This window comes from Pelodiscus sinensis, chromosome 11 (genome assembly GCF_052426305.1).
Source record: "Pelodiscus sinensis isolate ZL-2025 chromosome 11, ASM5242630v1, whole genome shotgun sequence".
NCBI lineage: Eukaryota > Metazoa > Chordata > Testudines > Trionychidae > Pelodiscus > Pelodiscus sinensis.
This window is the reverse complement of record NC_143062.1, coordinates 3846909-3862141: the sequence shown is the minus strand read 5'-3', so window position 1 is coordinate 3862141 and position 15233 is coordinate 3846909. Positions and strand designations below refer to the sequence as shown.

At 42.1% G+C, this 15233-nt stretch overlaps 1 long non-coding RNA gene across 1 annotated transcript in view; it reads left to right on the top strand.

Moving 5' to 3' along the window:
* LOC149523766 (uncharacterized) overlaps nucleotides 1-15233 on the top strand; it is a 109754-nt gene that overhangs the window by 24987 nt on the left and 69534 nt on the right. Inside the window, exons 2-3 of the long non-coding RNA XR_016350475.1 lie at nucleotides 5853-5935; nucleotides 6485-6523. This is a non-coding gene — a long non-coding RNA (uncharacterized LOC149523766). The remainder of the gene's footprint in view (nucleotides 1-5852; nucleotides 5936-6484; nucleotides 6524-15233) is intronic.

Here is a 15233-nt window from a genome sequence, read left to right as displayed (position 1 = left end):
TGCCGGGGAATATTTTATTTACTTTTAAATTGACTGTTCTTCAGGGAGCCCAGACCTGTTACCAACAGCCTCAAATTAGGATCTTTTTCTTAAATGATTAATTTTTGGGGCATGTTTTTCTGATTGCTTTTAAAACCTGTTTTGAACAGCGCAACAATCGGGGGAAAATAAAAACCCTACAAACCTTTTTATAATTCCAATAGTCCATCTGCCTGTCAAATGCACAACAGTCTGATTTGTGAACCGTCAGCTAATGTTGTCAGTGGTGGGGATGGGGAAGATAGTTTCTTTGGAGATTTTGACTGGGAGTGTGTGTGTCAGCTTGTCACCAAGTAAAGAGAGATCAAGAAGTACAGTGCATTCTAAATGGAAAACAAAGGGCAAGATATAGCTATGGGACTATATTATAGCTATGGGACTTGCTTTTCTTACAGAAAAGAATACATTTAGAGTCTGGGTCATTACCTAGCTACTAAATATACTATATATTTATCTGAATGTATGGAGCTCTTCTTTTAACAGCAGACAAGTTGGAAGTGATACAGCTTCTTAGAATAGAAAAACTCCTTAAAATGCCCAGTTTCCCCTATTCTTCTTCCCTGTCTCCCACAAATCCATTTCTATACGTATTAAGGGAATGAGCCTGTTCAGAATGAAAGTATATTATCCACAGAGCAATGAAATGTTTCACTTTCTGTAGTCGTCAAAGGAAGTATGGAATATTTATATTCCTCCACACAGTTGCTTAAAGTTCTTTCCTATGGTTTCATCCTTGATAAACAACTTTATCTTTGCACTGGGTTCCAAGCTTCTTTTTGCTTCCCATCACTTTATTTATGCATAGTGCAAGCAATTGTAGATCACACTGAGCCCTGACTGTGGGTCAGATCAGACAGTCATTATTCATACATATTAGTCCCAGTGGCTCTTAAGGTGTCTAGGGGATGAGTAAAGCTTGCAGGATAGGGCCTTATATTTACAGCATCAGATCTTAGCTAGTGTCTCCTAGACCTAAAGCACAATGAAGATTTGGTGGACATAATCAACTTTTCCAAACAATCTCATTTATACCCTCGTCTCTTCAAAGCACTTGAAAAAGTTTTCTTTTGGGGCCTAATTTTCTCATCAGTTGCCTGAGTGCAGCTTGTATTCAACTGCAGAGAAGAAACGAACATGCAAAGCTTTGGGTGGCTGGACTCCTGCTGTTTAGGAATAGCGGCACAAATTAAAATGGAATGCCTTGGCTAGATGTATGGCTAGTTGGGCTGCCTGCCTATGCCTGATCTAAATTACACGCACAGCAGAAATATGAATCCTCTCCATAGGAAGTTTATAAGGAGCTGTTGTCGTTCAATGCCATCAGCTATTCTTAAACCCTTGCGGATGGAGGTCTTTTCAGGACTGTTCCATTCCTTCTACTGAATGGCTTCGTTATTATCTTGTCACAACAAAATACAACATTGTTAATCCATTTCTTTTCTTTTCTGAGTTTTACCATCTGATAAAACCTGTTCTTTACCCCTTCATTATAAAGGGATTTCTGCCACTGACGACTTGAGAAGTATGAAAGTAGTCCTATATTTAACAAATACATACACAGAATATACAGTACTCATTGGGAGACCCACCCATTTCAAATTGGTGAGTAAGTAAAAGATTAAAGAAACAAAACAAAGGATAGTGGATCCCAACAGGCACTTGTTTAGGCTGCCTCAACGTATTCTAGAAGGCAGTGTGGTTCTCAGGACCACAGAGGAGCTCTAACATGTAGGAGAATGAATTAGGCAGAAGCATGGATCTGATATAAGGTCTAAGGCCTGAACCAAAGTGAGCAAGAGTGACACTGTGAGAAACAGGCAGAGGCTGTCAAAAGCAGATGTTTGCCTGCAAGTCGGTGTCTGGGACATGAACTCGGCACTAGTGCAGCTAGCCGGGCTAACGCACACGGAACATGTAAATACACTGACCCCGGGACTAAAGCATTAAACGGAACAGACATGAAAGTCTCATCTTCCTGTCACTTATAGGCTTCTTCTTATTTTGTGTGCATCATGGGTTTGCACAATTTTGCTTTAAACACATCAAGCATTCTATCACTTACCTGGAAGATTTTTCTAGAGAGGAATAGATCTTGCTCTTCAGAAAATCTTCTGCCTAAAATATCCCTTTCTTTATCAAAGTAGTTCTAGTTTTACCCCCTTTCATTATGGAAAATAAAGCCTCTGTCTTCTTTGTGTTTCCATCCTTCATATATTTGTACAGGCAGTCCCCGAGTTACGCGGATCCGACTTATGTCGGATCCGCAGTTATGAACAGGGCCCTCCCTCTCCCTGGTCTCCAGCAGACCAGGGAGAGGAAGCAAAGCGGCGGAACACGCGGGCAGCAGACAGCCCAGACGCGTCTGGGCTGTCTGCTGCCCGCGTGTTCCGCCGCTTTGCTCCCCGTCCCCCTGGTCTGCAGACCAGGGGGGCGGGGAGCAAAGCAGAGCAAAGCCGCGGAGCCTGGGGTTCTTAAGTTGAATCTGTATGTAAGTCAGAACTGGCGTCCAGATTCAGCCGCTGTTGAAACTGATCAGTTTCAGCAGCGGCTGACGCCAGTTCCGACTTACATACAGATTCAACTTAAGAACAAACCTACAGTCACTATCTTGTATGTAACCCGGGGACTGCCTGTACGTTGTTACAATGTTCACCATAGTAATTGCTTATCCAGGCTATAAATTGTAAATCTTGTGGTGTATCTTTGTAAATCTGTGCCGCCAACTCCCTAACCACAGCCCTGCTGTGGCTTATCCTACTCACAAGAGAAGCCCCATGTTGCTATTGGAAGGCAGCAAAATGTGGTCTTTTTTTTGTTATAGGAACACTCTCCAGAACTTTCATAATTTTCTCTAAACGAATAAAAATGACAAGTTTGATCCAGAGAAGTCAGCCTTAGTTAGACATTTATCTAAAAGAATCTACGCAGAACAAATCAAACCTAAGTGATTTTTTTAAAATGTGTTTTTTCATATGTTTAGCTCTCTTATGCATTTAAAGTTTTAAGCAGTGTTAGTTTGCCTTACATGCTGGGTCAATGCAGATCTGAGATCTGGTTTTACATATTGACAATTAAGTAAGTAGAATCCATTAGAGATCATTTAGGAAACCAATACAAAACACAACACCTAATATTTTCATTGCTTTCCACTAGGGGTCACTAAAGTCATTTTTCTATAAGGATGCTGTGTCTGTGGCTTCTGGCTCAATCTATTTTATACATGTCTTAAATTAAAATAGTTTGTCAGCAAACCTGGAACATCCTTTTAGAATATTGCTTGGTCCACATCTTCTGAGATAAAAATATAGCAGGGATACAAAGGTGTGTGTTTAGTCATCCGTGCAGCCAAAAGGGCTAATGCAATCCTTGGCTGCATAGCCAGCGGACTCTCAAGTAGATATAGGTTATTTTACCTCTGTGTGTGGCCCAGGGAGTGACTACCACTGTAATGCTGAATCCAGTTCTGGTGTCCACAGTTCAAGAAGGATGTTGATAAATTGGAGAGGGTTCAGAGAAGAGCCACAAGAGCAATTAAAAGATCAGAAAGCCTATTTTATAATGATGGATTTAGGGAGCTCAATCTATTTAGCTTAAGAAAGAGAATCTTAAGGTGAGATTTGATTGCAGCCTATAAATACCTATGTTAGGAACACATATTTAATAATGGACTCTTCAATGTATCAGACAAAAGGTACAAATGATCCAATGGTTGGAAGTTATAGCTAGACAATTTTGAGATTGGTAAGAAGGCAGAAGTTTTTAACAGAGAGCGTAATTAAGTATTTGTACAATTCACCAAGGGTTATGGTGGATTCTCCATTGGTGACTATTTTTAAATCACAATTAGTTGTTTTTCTGTGTTCTAGGAATTATTTTGTGGAAATTCTGTGGCCCGTGTTGTGCAGAAAGTAAGAGTTGATGATCACTGTGGTCTCTTTGGGCCTTAGAACTTATGAAGTTTTATAAACCAGATGACTGATCACATTTGTTCACTTTATGAAAATCCTCCTCAGCTTGCATTTCTTGGTGAAAAGAATGTTCACACAGGGTTTGGATTCAAATTGTCCTCGGTAAAATATTACTGCCATTTAGGATTGCCAGACGGTTTAACCAAAAATACCAAATACCCCGTCATGGTCATGAGAGTTGGCCAGCAGCCTGGGGACTAAGGGGTTAACTGTACCTAGCCAGGTAGCAGTCAGCCAATAGAAATGCAGATAGGGATTTCAAAATGGGACAAAGGAATTTTTGGGTTTCCCCTCTTTTGTCCCTGAGCAGTTTACTCTGCAGATACTGAGGGGGGTAGACAAAATGTCTCTCCAAGAAAATACTCTTCACGATCTGTAAGTAGGGTAAAGTTTAGCTAAAACCATTAGGTTTTATTGTTTTAGGGTTTGGGAATGGGAATCTGATGTCTGCATTTAAAAATGGGTTTTCCTCTCCTTTGTAACTAAGTTTTTGGCCCATGGGAGTCCCCCATGAGTATATTAATTGATGACTTTTCCATCTAGTCATTATGCTTATAACAGGAGTATTGTGGTGACGATAAAAAAGAGAGAACTTTTATTAACCTGGTATTGGTTAATTTTTGTGTCCTGGTTTTACTTTAGGGCTGAGATTTCCCAAGTGATCTCTTCCCTGATTTTCTTACCATTACTTGGGTGGTGGCAGTGAATTTTTATCCCCAAAATCTAGGTTTTTAGGATTTTGGGGGGAAGTTTTATACCAAAGCCTGGAAAGAAGGCATTGGGGTACTTTTGCAGGCCCCCACTTCTGCATTCATCATGCCAGAGTGGGGAATCCGCCTTGACACTCCCATCCCCCCAAAAAAAACACAGGAGGGGGAATTCTGTTGGGGGAAAAAAAAAGTCCATGAGAGTTATTAAGCAAAAAAATAAAAATAAAAAATAAATAAAAATAATAATAAAAAAACCCATCATGGCCCCTTTAAGAAATGCCTTTGAGGCTTTTTGGCCCTATAACAGGCTGCTGGCAGCCATCCGCCATCTTGTCTTCCTGCTCTGGGCCAGACAGCTCCGCTGCAGAACCAGGTAAACACCTGGGATTTTTGCCTCCTGGCTGGGGAAAAAACAGAAAATACTGGACATTTTAGGTGTCCAGTATTTTCTGAATTTTTTTACCAGACATGAGATGAAAATACTGGACTGTCTGGGTCAATACCAGACACCTGGCAACCCTACTGCCATTTATGGCCCATTACAACATCGATAGAGAGACACTTGGTGGACTTCCTGATATAGCTTCAAGGGATGCACTACGAATGCAGCGCTTTTCAGGACCTGAGAGCACCTATCTTGTTTGCTGTGCTCCCTGGAGAGTTAAACACCTCTGATAGTCACGGATCCTGAGGGCAGTTAGTCAGTTTTATAGCTTCAGGGGGTAGCCGCATTAGTCTGTACAGGAGAAACTTAAAAAACAACACATGGCCTGGTAGCACTTTATAGACTAACAAAACATGTAGATGGGATCATGAACTTCCATGGGCACAGCCCACTCTGGTCATCTGAAGAAGTGGGCTGTGCCCACGAAAGCTCATGATACCATCTGCATGTTTTTTAGTCTATAAAGTGCTACCAGACCATGTGTTGATTTTTAAATCAGTTTAATGTGTGTCTTGTTAGTGGGGTATATAGTCAATGCCCGGCTGGAAAGTTATGACCATTTGTTTAAAAACAAAAAGTCATCTCTACCCTTTTTTCAACTTGCTTGTATTACTGAATTAAATATCTTGCTCTTATTAAACACAAGTAGTTTTCTAGCTTCCCATCCAGTCTTTTTCTTCTGTTCTAAAGGCATCTTCTGTACCGTTGCTTTTCAATCAAAGCATCACCCATTGTGAAAAGGACTGATCCAAAGCTGATGTCCTGGGGAGCAGGTAAGGAGTTCATTGAAAGTGGCATCAGTTTTTTTGAAGAAAGTCAGGGCCCAGAAGGAAGTACAGGCATTTAAAGCAAACATGAGTAAGTGGGGCTTGAACTGGCAATATTCCTCTGTTATACTGTTGTCTCATTAAGCTAACATGTCAGGTAATGTATCACAATAACTGTTGCTTTGTAAGAAATGTTGCTGTAAGGAAATTAGTAAAATCTAGTACCTTGCCAGGGTAATGAAATTGCTGTCTATCATTGTTACCATATCATTGAATACCACAGTGTTTTTCCATTTTACAAGCAGTTCTGGAAGTTCATTTATAATCACATTAAAGAGACTGGCTTATCTGGTATTAAATTGTTGCTATTATGTTGTTCCGTATTGCTGGGCCTTTGATTGTAATATTTTTTACCTTTATGATGTCCATTCATTTATTTTGCAACAACGGTTAAGTTTTCCCCCTCATATAAATCACCCCAACAAAAAAAGCTTTCTTGTGAGAATACATTTGTTTTCAAGGGCAAATTGCATCTAAATGTTTTTGTCATTTCAGAGCTGTCACTCTTGTTAATTTTCCAGTGTGACCTAGAGGGTAAGGCATTTCCCCACTGTATGCCTCAGTTTCCTCATTTCTAAAATAGAGATGATGACCCTGATCTCCTTACTAACATATTTGGAGCTGTCTCTGGATAAGAGGGATTGGTAGTGGTGGGGGTAGTATTATTGTTACATCGAAAGCCTGTCGAATAATTTTTTAAACACCATTATAGTTTATCCTACACATATAATATTTCTTAGCCTGCTGACTTCTTTCTTTAGTTTTTACAATTTTTAAAAATGACTATTATTTGTGTACAATAGCACTTGGAGGTCAGAGCTGTGATTTAGGCCCTGTTGTGCTGGCATTTTTCCAATCTGCAATTAGAGATGGTCCCTGCCCTAAAGAGCTTACCTTCTAAATAATCAGAAGAGACTGAGTGCGGGAAGAGGCAAAAGAAGGATTATAGATTGTGCCTTGGTTCTCTAAGCCCTGGTCTATACTAGGGAGTTATTCTGAAATAATAAGTAGAACAGCCACACTACCAACTCCATTATTTCAAAATAATGGGCTGGTTATTTTGAAATAATAACTTCTGCTTTCCACAAGGAAAAATTATCCAGTTGTAACAACCACACACTAATTCTTGTTGGCATTGATTACGCTGAATCACGCAAGGAAGCAGGGGCAGATGACTGTTTTGCGGGGCCCCGGGCAGCATAATTCCGCGGGGCCCCCCTCTGCCACGGCGCATGCGCGGGGCTTTCTGAAGCGCGGGGCCCGGGGCGGCCGCCCCGTTCGCCCTGCCGTATATCCGCCCCTGCAAGGAAGCAATCACGTACTTTGGAACAATCCAGCAATTGTACAACCTCTTCAATAGCAGTCCTCAAAAGTGGGAAATTTTCAAGCAGCATCTGCCTGTTTCCCTTCATGGCATGTCGACAATGAGATGATCAGCACCATTGATGGCGTTAAACCAATTGCACAGCATTTGTACTCTGTGAGAAAGGCTTTAAGTGAGTTTTCCACCAATCACAGCCTAACATCTCAATCTGATGCAGAAGGGCACAGTCGAGTAAATGTTTTTTTTTGTTATTATTGACTCTATCAAAACTGGTCTTACAGGTTGATTTGAGTCACTGTGACAAATCTGTACCTTTTTTGGATTACTTTGGGGCTACGTGTAGACTACATCCCTTTTTCGGAAAAGGGATGTAAATTAGACGTATCGCAATTGCTAATGAAGCGGGGATTTAAATCTCCCGCTATTCATTAGCATAAAAATGTCTGCCGCTTTTTTTCGGCACGGAGCTTTTCTGGAGAAAAGCACCAGTCTAGACGCTGATCTTTCAAAAAGTAAAGCCTTTTCCAAAAGATCCGTTATCCTTCTTGAAATAATGGATACATTGGAGAGAGGGCAACAAAAATCATTAGGGCTACGTCTAGACGGCCCCAAATTCCGGAAAAGGGATGCAAAGCAGGTAAGTCAGCATAGGGAAATCCGCGGGGGATTTAAATATCCCCCGCGGATTTAAATAAACATGTCCGCCGCTTTTTTTCCAGCTTGGGGAAAAGCCGGAAAAAAAGCATCTAGACTGGCGCAGTCCTCCGAAATAAAGCCCTTTTCCGGAGGATCTCTTATTCCTACTTGAAAGTAGAAGATCTCTGTAGTAATATTGTCTGTCTTTAGAGTTTCAGCAGAGCAGCTCAAACCACAAGAGTTGGCATGTCCAGATTTTAAATGCCCATTTCTGTGTTGTTGGGATTATGAATTGGGTCAGGGAGATCTGTGATCTTGGTGTGCTACAGTGTTCTATGCAGCTCTCACAAATCCTTCACTGTACAATTGAAAAGTCAGTCTTATGGAGCACCACATCATTAGCCCCATCACTTGTGCCTTTCTATTAAAGCTGTAGAGGTCCTGGTTCTAGACACCGACCTTTCTTTTTTCTTTCTAGCCGTATCCAGAAATTCCTTTTCTCTTAGTTAGGTTGGGCCTATTATCAAGACTTACTTGTTTACCCCAGCAAATCACGTTTATTGAGTAATCTGGGAGAGGCTTACTGGGAGAAGAAGCTTGTATTGCCTAATGCATGTGTTTCAAAGCAGTGTCAGGCTTCCCAAACCATGAGATTAATTTTAAAATCTTGTGATTTTTAAAGCCAAAAGCAATAAATGTGGGTTCTTTCTTATTTACCTTGTGAGGGGGGGATTTTTGAGCCACTAACGTATTTTCCAGATTCTTTCCACAACCATTAGTACTGGAACTTTTTTTTTTTTAAATGAAAGCCCAGAGTCTCTTAGAATCACATTACCTCAGATGTTTTGAGAAAACTATCACATATCACAAGATTTGGGATGAAATCCCAAGAAGTGCAACGCAAGTACCCTAGTCATATTAGTTTTTATAACTGAATACTAATATGCTTACAATTCATCTGCCACCTTAGTAGAACTAAGCACAGAATCCTAGTGCAAGGTTACAAATAGGAAGCACTGAAAAGCAGTGTTGATTTGAAAAGGATTAGCAGCTCATTAAAAAATTCTGCAAGACTCTCTTTGGGTGCATCTAAACTGTGGCGCTAGCTCGAAATAAGCTATGCAGTGTGAGCTATGCAAATTGCGTAGCTTATTTCAAACTTATTTTGAAATAGACCTCTATTCCAACATACAGGCAGTCCCCGGGTTACATGGATCCGACTTACATCGGATCCCTACTTACAAACGGGGTGAGGCAACCCCGCACTAGCTGCTTCCCCCCAGCAGACTAGGGAGACGCGAAGCTAGCGCGCCCCCCCTACCCCCAGCAGACCAGGGAGACGCGGAGCGGCTTTTCTCAGCAGACACCTCAGCTTGAGAATAAAGGACTGAGGGAAGTGAGGTGTGGGAGAATAAAACTGAGCTCTGGAGAAATGTTTGGCTAGAGTTTCCCCTACAATATGTACCAGTTCCGACTTACGTACAAATTCAACTTAAGAACAAACCTACAGTCCCTATCTTGTACGTAACCCGGGGACTGCCTGTACTCCTTAATCCTTGTGGAACAAGGTTTACCAGGACATTGGACTAGCACACTCGTAATTTCAACTGCATTTCGAAATAATGGGCATACTGTAAGGATGCGGAAAATGCTATTTTGGGACACTGGATGTATCCTGAAATAATGCCACAGTCTAGACGTTCCCTACCTGAATAATCCATTTCTGCCTTTGCCTTCATCTGCTCCCTAATGGTCAAATTAAATGTTGCTCATTGAAGTTCATCAACATTTTCTTATTTAACAGTTAATTGGAGGTTATTTATAATTAATTCTCATGTCAGTTTAGATAAATCCTGCTGGCTTGATAGCTGTCCTGAAATGACACTTGTGTCATTGCTCCTCCTCTGTCTGACCAAATGATGAGGCATCCTCTAATGGGGAAAAATAGCAGCTTGAAACTGGAAAAAACCCTCTCTCCTCATTGGTCAGCAGCATGCTCCTTGTGTGCATCTGAAATCAATCAACATTAGTCTCACGCCTTGGCCGGCTGCTGGCTGCATGGCTAGCTACAGCAGCATCACTTACACAAGTTCAAAAGAGATTGTACAGGGTCTAAAAATATATAAAGCCCACTAGCCGCTTGCTTTTCTGTAAACTTCAAGATGATGAATCATCCCATAAGACTCTCTTAAACAGAGAATGGGGTGCAAAGATAGGTTACTTGTTTAAAAAATATGTGGAATTTTTAATGCTTATGATAGTAAAAACTTTCTCTTTGATGCCTCAACTTGTTTAGACCTGTTGAAAGCATCTAGGGTACGTCTAAACTACATGCCTCCGTCGATGGAGGCATGTAGATTAGCCAGATCGGCAGAGGGAAATGAAGCCGCGATTAAAATAATCGCAGCTTCATTTAAATTTAAATGGCTGCCCCGCTCTGCCGATCAGCTGTTTGTCGGCAGATAGGGGCAGTCTGGACGCGACGCGCCGACAAAGAAGCCTTTCTTGATCGGCACAGGTAAACCTGGTTTCACGAGGCATACCTGTGCCGATCAAGAAAGGCTTCTTTGTTGGCGCGTCGTGTCCAGACTGCCCCGATCTGCCGACAAACAGCTGATCGGCAGAGCGGGGCAGCCATTTAAATTTAAATGAAGCCGCGATTATTTTAATCGCGGCTTCATTTCCCTCTGCCGATCTGGCTAATCTACATGCCTCCGTCGACGGAGGCATGTAGTTTAGACACACCCCTAGAGCTGATAGCCAGTGATACCCAGTTACCTCAAACAACACTTTTTCAGCTTTTCATTGTTTTGATGGAGGAATTTTTCATTAAGATCTAGACTATCTTGGTGCAATCACAGCAGTTTTGCTGCTGCTGTTAGCTTTTCTTCCATTATTTGCTTGTTGTCCTTGCTCAGTTTTAGTGCTTTCATTTAGCTGCTAATAAGCCAAAAGACACGTTTCCAGCTTTCTAAAGCAATATCAGTTGCATCCAATCCTTATGACAGACATAATCTATATTACTAACCCCCTGTGCTGCTAGTCTTTCTTAGCCCTGAATTTAAGATCAACAATTTGACATATCTATATCTATCGTTTCATAAGCACCATTAAAATTTCCAAAATTTGCACCCCCAGCCGGACCCCGCCCTTGCCTGTTCCGCTGCCACGTGGGGCTCCCTCCAGCGCATGGGGCCTCCGGGGATGAGGTTTACCTGGGTGGTCGACAAATACCTTTGATGTCACCACCCGCGCATCCAGACTATTGCGCTGAGCCGACAAACAGCTGATCAGCTGTTTGTCGGCTCAGCGCGGCAGCCATGTAAATTTAAATGAAGCGGCGATTATTTAAATTGCCGCTTCATTTTACTATGTCGGGTAGCCTAATCTACATGCCTCTGGCGACAGGCATGTAGTCTAGACGTACCCTTAGTTCCAAGGGGAAAAGGAAGGTCTAAGCTATAAGCTACTCACAGCAGTCCCTCCTGCAGTCTCTCTGCTCTGGGTCTGCCTGTCAGCATTGCACTGCTGTCTGGAGAGAGATGTATCTTCTTTCAAATAATGTTATCGAATTCTCTGCCCTGCTCAGAAGCCAGGGCAGCTAGGCTACGTTTCCAAACCTGTTTTCTCCTGTTTTCCATATAGACACAGGAGAGGAAAAGATGCATTTTTCACCCCCACAGAAGATAGACCATAGAGGAGAGGATGACTGACGTTGACTAATAGACTCCTTTCAAGGCTTAATTATTATTCAGATACTGCCTTTGACAGGCCAGGTTGCCTGTTTTCTGTTGGGACCCATGTTAAACTAATGAAGCAATCAGGTACTGGAAATATGCCCTTTGATTTTCATTCCTGGCTATAACGTCAACTGTTTAATCCAGGGGTGGGAAATCTTTTTTGGGTTGGGAGCCGCTGACCCACAGAAAAATCAGTTGGGGGCCGCACAGTAGCAAGAAGCAAAACAAACCAACCAAACAGCCCACCCCAACAAACTGTCACTGATGTGACTCCTGACTGCGAAGGAGAAAGATACTCCCCACATCCCCCTCGCTCACTAGAGCCGAGGGGGGATTTTGTGTGCGGTGGGGTGATATAGGGGCTGTTATGCCAGTGTGGGGGGAAGAGGAAGGGAAAGGGAAGGGGAGCCCTGATGCTGGGAGGAAGGGGATCCCAAAGCCTTGGGGGCAAGATCCATGCAAGCTGGAGGCCAAATGTGACCCCCTGGGCCTTAGGTTCCTCACCCCTGGTTTAATCTGTATTTGAATTTGGGGTTTTTTGAATGATGGTGGGTGATTAGCTGCCACCTCAGAAACCTTCTTCCATCATTTACTAATGTAGTTAACCCAAACGGATCATGCAGGCCTGAAAACCTGAAGCAAAACACTAAGGCTGGAAGACCAAGATAGATAACTGTCATGCAAGTCATTGACTTTGTAAGAATGTGCTTTGTGAAGTTAAATGTGGTTAGTAAAAAATTGACACTTGTTTGTGGAATACTCAATGAGCTGGACTTACAAGAGCTGACCTTGAAATTGCTTATTCTTTTTTAGTAATGATTTGAATGCCTGGATTTACGTGGGAGGGTGGGGGGGAGGAGGAGGAAGAGAGTAGAATAAGAAAATCCTGATTTATTTTTTAAAATCTTAATTGAATGTTTTCTGTCCTTGTTTAATGGGATCTTTGGGTTATCATTGACACTTAGGGTACGTCTACACTGCAGCTCTATTTCGGGATACTTCTGGTATCCCAAAATAGCAATTCTGTGTCTAAAAGCACCTGTTATTCCGAAATACATTTCGAAGTAAATATACGCTAAATGGTGCACTATTCCAGCATCCCTGTAACCCTCATTCCACGAGGGTTAAGGGACTTGCTAAATGGTGCACTATTCCAGCATCCCTGTAACCCTCATTCCACGAGGGTTAAGGGACTTGTCAGAATAGCATTTCATTTCAAAATTTGGTGCTGTGTAGACAGCACCAAATTTCACAATAAGCTATTTTGAAATTACCTTGAAATAAGATATGCAATTTGCGTATTTCAAGGTAAGTGCTATGTAGACATATCCTTAGGACGTATTCCAAAGGATTCAGGGGAAAAAAAGCCTTTATTCTGTTAGCTCTTGATGTTTTGTCCATCAGGTTGTTTTAGGGTACGTCTAGACTACCGCGTTTTGTCGACAGAAGTTTTGTCGACAGATACTGTCGACAAAACTTCCGTCGACAAAGAGCGTCCAGACACATTGAGTTCTGTCGACAAAGCAAGCTGCTTTGTCGACAGAACTCCGTAGTCTGGACGCAACGTTACAGGCAATAACACCTTCTGTCGACAGAGTTCTGTCGACAGAAGGTGTTATGCCTCGTAAAATGAGGTATACCAGCGTCGACAAAACTGAGTTCTGTTCACGTTATGTCGACAGAACTCAGCGGTAGTGTAGACGCTGGTATAGTTTTGTCGACAAAAGTCCACTTTTGTCGACAAAACTAGGTAGTCTAGACACACCCTTAGACTCTGGAAATGAGAACACAGTTTGAGAGGGAATTAATGATATAATCTAACAGGTGAACAAAATGGCTCAATGAAACATCATTGTCTTGGCCATATCCCTGACAGTAAGTGTAAATAGTAGGCCTGTTGGTCAGCTAGGCACCTGTGACAAAGGGATGAGATGACAAATTTTAAATTCTGACATACCCAGCTCAAATTGTTTCTTGCAGAACTCAGACAGGGTCTTGTCTCTTTTTAAATTCCTGACAGGAAATTTGTTTTTCAACCTGGGGATGATTGCTCTTTGCAATTCTCAAGTTGGTAGATAAACAAGGGTTGGAATATCCTGATAATTGGGTAGAAACAGGAAATCTGGAAGGCTAGAAAATAATCTTTGCAATCCAGTCTTCAAGGAAGGAGGCTAAAACCAGAAAAAGCTGTAATGTTCGAGGAGGTTTAGTATGCAAGGAAGAATGATTTTTGATCAGATTGCATTAGTGTGTAAGAAATAACATGCTAACCTTACTAAACCAATGGAGTTCTATTTCTTTAGCCACAGCTTATGCAGAATTCTTTTTGCTCATGTCTCTATTTGTACCAGGAATTTCTGTGTGGTGAACTGGACTGCGCAGAGGATTGCAAAAGCCTTTCTCGTGTAGGTCACTGAATTACTTCCCATTCAAATTAGTAGAGACCAAAACTCCGTAGAAGGACTGTTCAGTGGCTTATGTGAAATGAGTTTTGTGGCCTGAGTTGATTTCCTCCTGAATGTGGGTCCACAACACTTGAAAACACACACAACCCACACAACACCACTGGCCCACTTACAGCAGAGAAGTAAAGGCTGGAATGTAAGCTAGTAACACTCCTGTCCCCCCTAAGGTTCTAGATTGAGGCATCAGAGGGAGAGGCAAAGTGGGGGAACTTGCGCTGTCATAGCAGAGGTCAGTGGCCTCCTGTCAGTGTAGCACTTTTCAGGAGCAATAACTCGGGCTTCATTTTCAAAAGGAACTTGTGATTTCACTGCTTCAGTTTTGGGTGTTACACTTGTAACTAGTCTCCTCTCTTCCCGCTACAAAATTCAGGATTTTTAAAAAGGCTTTTTTAAATGAAATGCTTCAAGATTGTGTTGCCCAGACCTCTAGTCACTGCTGAAAACTGTGCCTTTATTTTTTTTTAAAACCTAAAAGGAAATTATATTCCTTTTACCAATCTGATGAAATATTTGTCATTTAGGGTGTAGCCTTTTTTCGAAAAATCTTTACCTGCGTCTAGACTGCCGCCGTGTTCTGCCGACAGTAAATCTAAAGAACGCGGTGGTTTTGTTGATGGTGGTAAACCTCGATTTATGAGAAATAATGCTATTTTTGACAGAGATCTGTTGGAAAAAATGGTACGTGTGGACGTGGGGAAGGTTTTTTTTTCCAAAATAAAGGCCTCCAGGAAGAAGTCCTGGTGGACACTCCTGCCAGACCTTTCACCTCTATTGTTCCTGCCTGTAGCCATCTTTCAAAGGCACAGGCACCTAGGAGTAGCATTGTGGCAGAAAGCCAGCTCCAACCAGGACCTTGACTGCTTGGCTCTTGCTGAAAGGCCCACTCAGAGCCATGTCCCAGGGACAAGCCCCCAGCGACGACACATCCCTGCACCAAGCCAGGAGCACCAAATGCCGGGCACCCTCCTGGTCTGTGCCTGAGATCAAAGCCCCTTCCCACCTGTGAGAGTCAGTAAGGGAAGTACTTTACTTTGTTAACAAAGTTTATTTTTCTTTACAAAACAGTGATATAGGTTTTG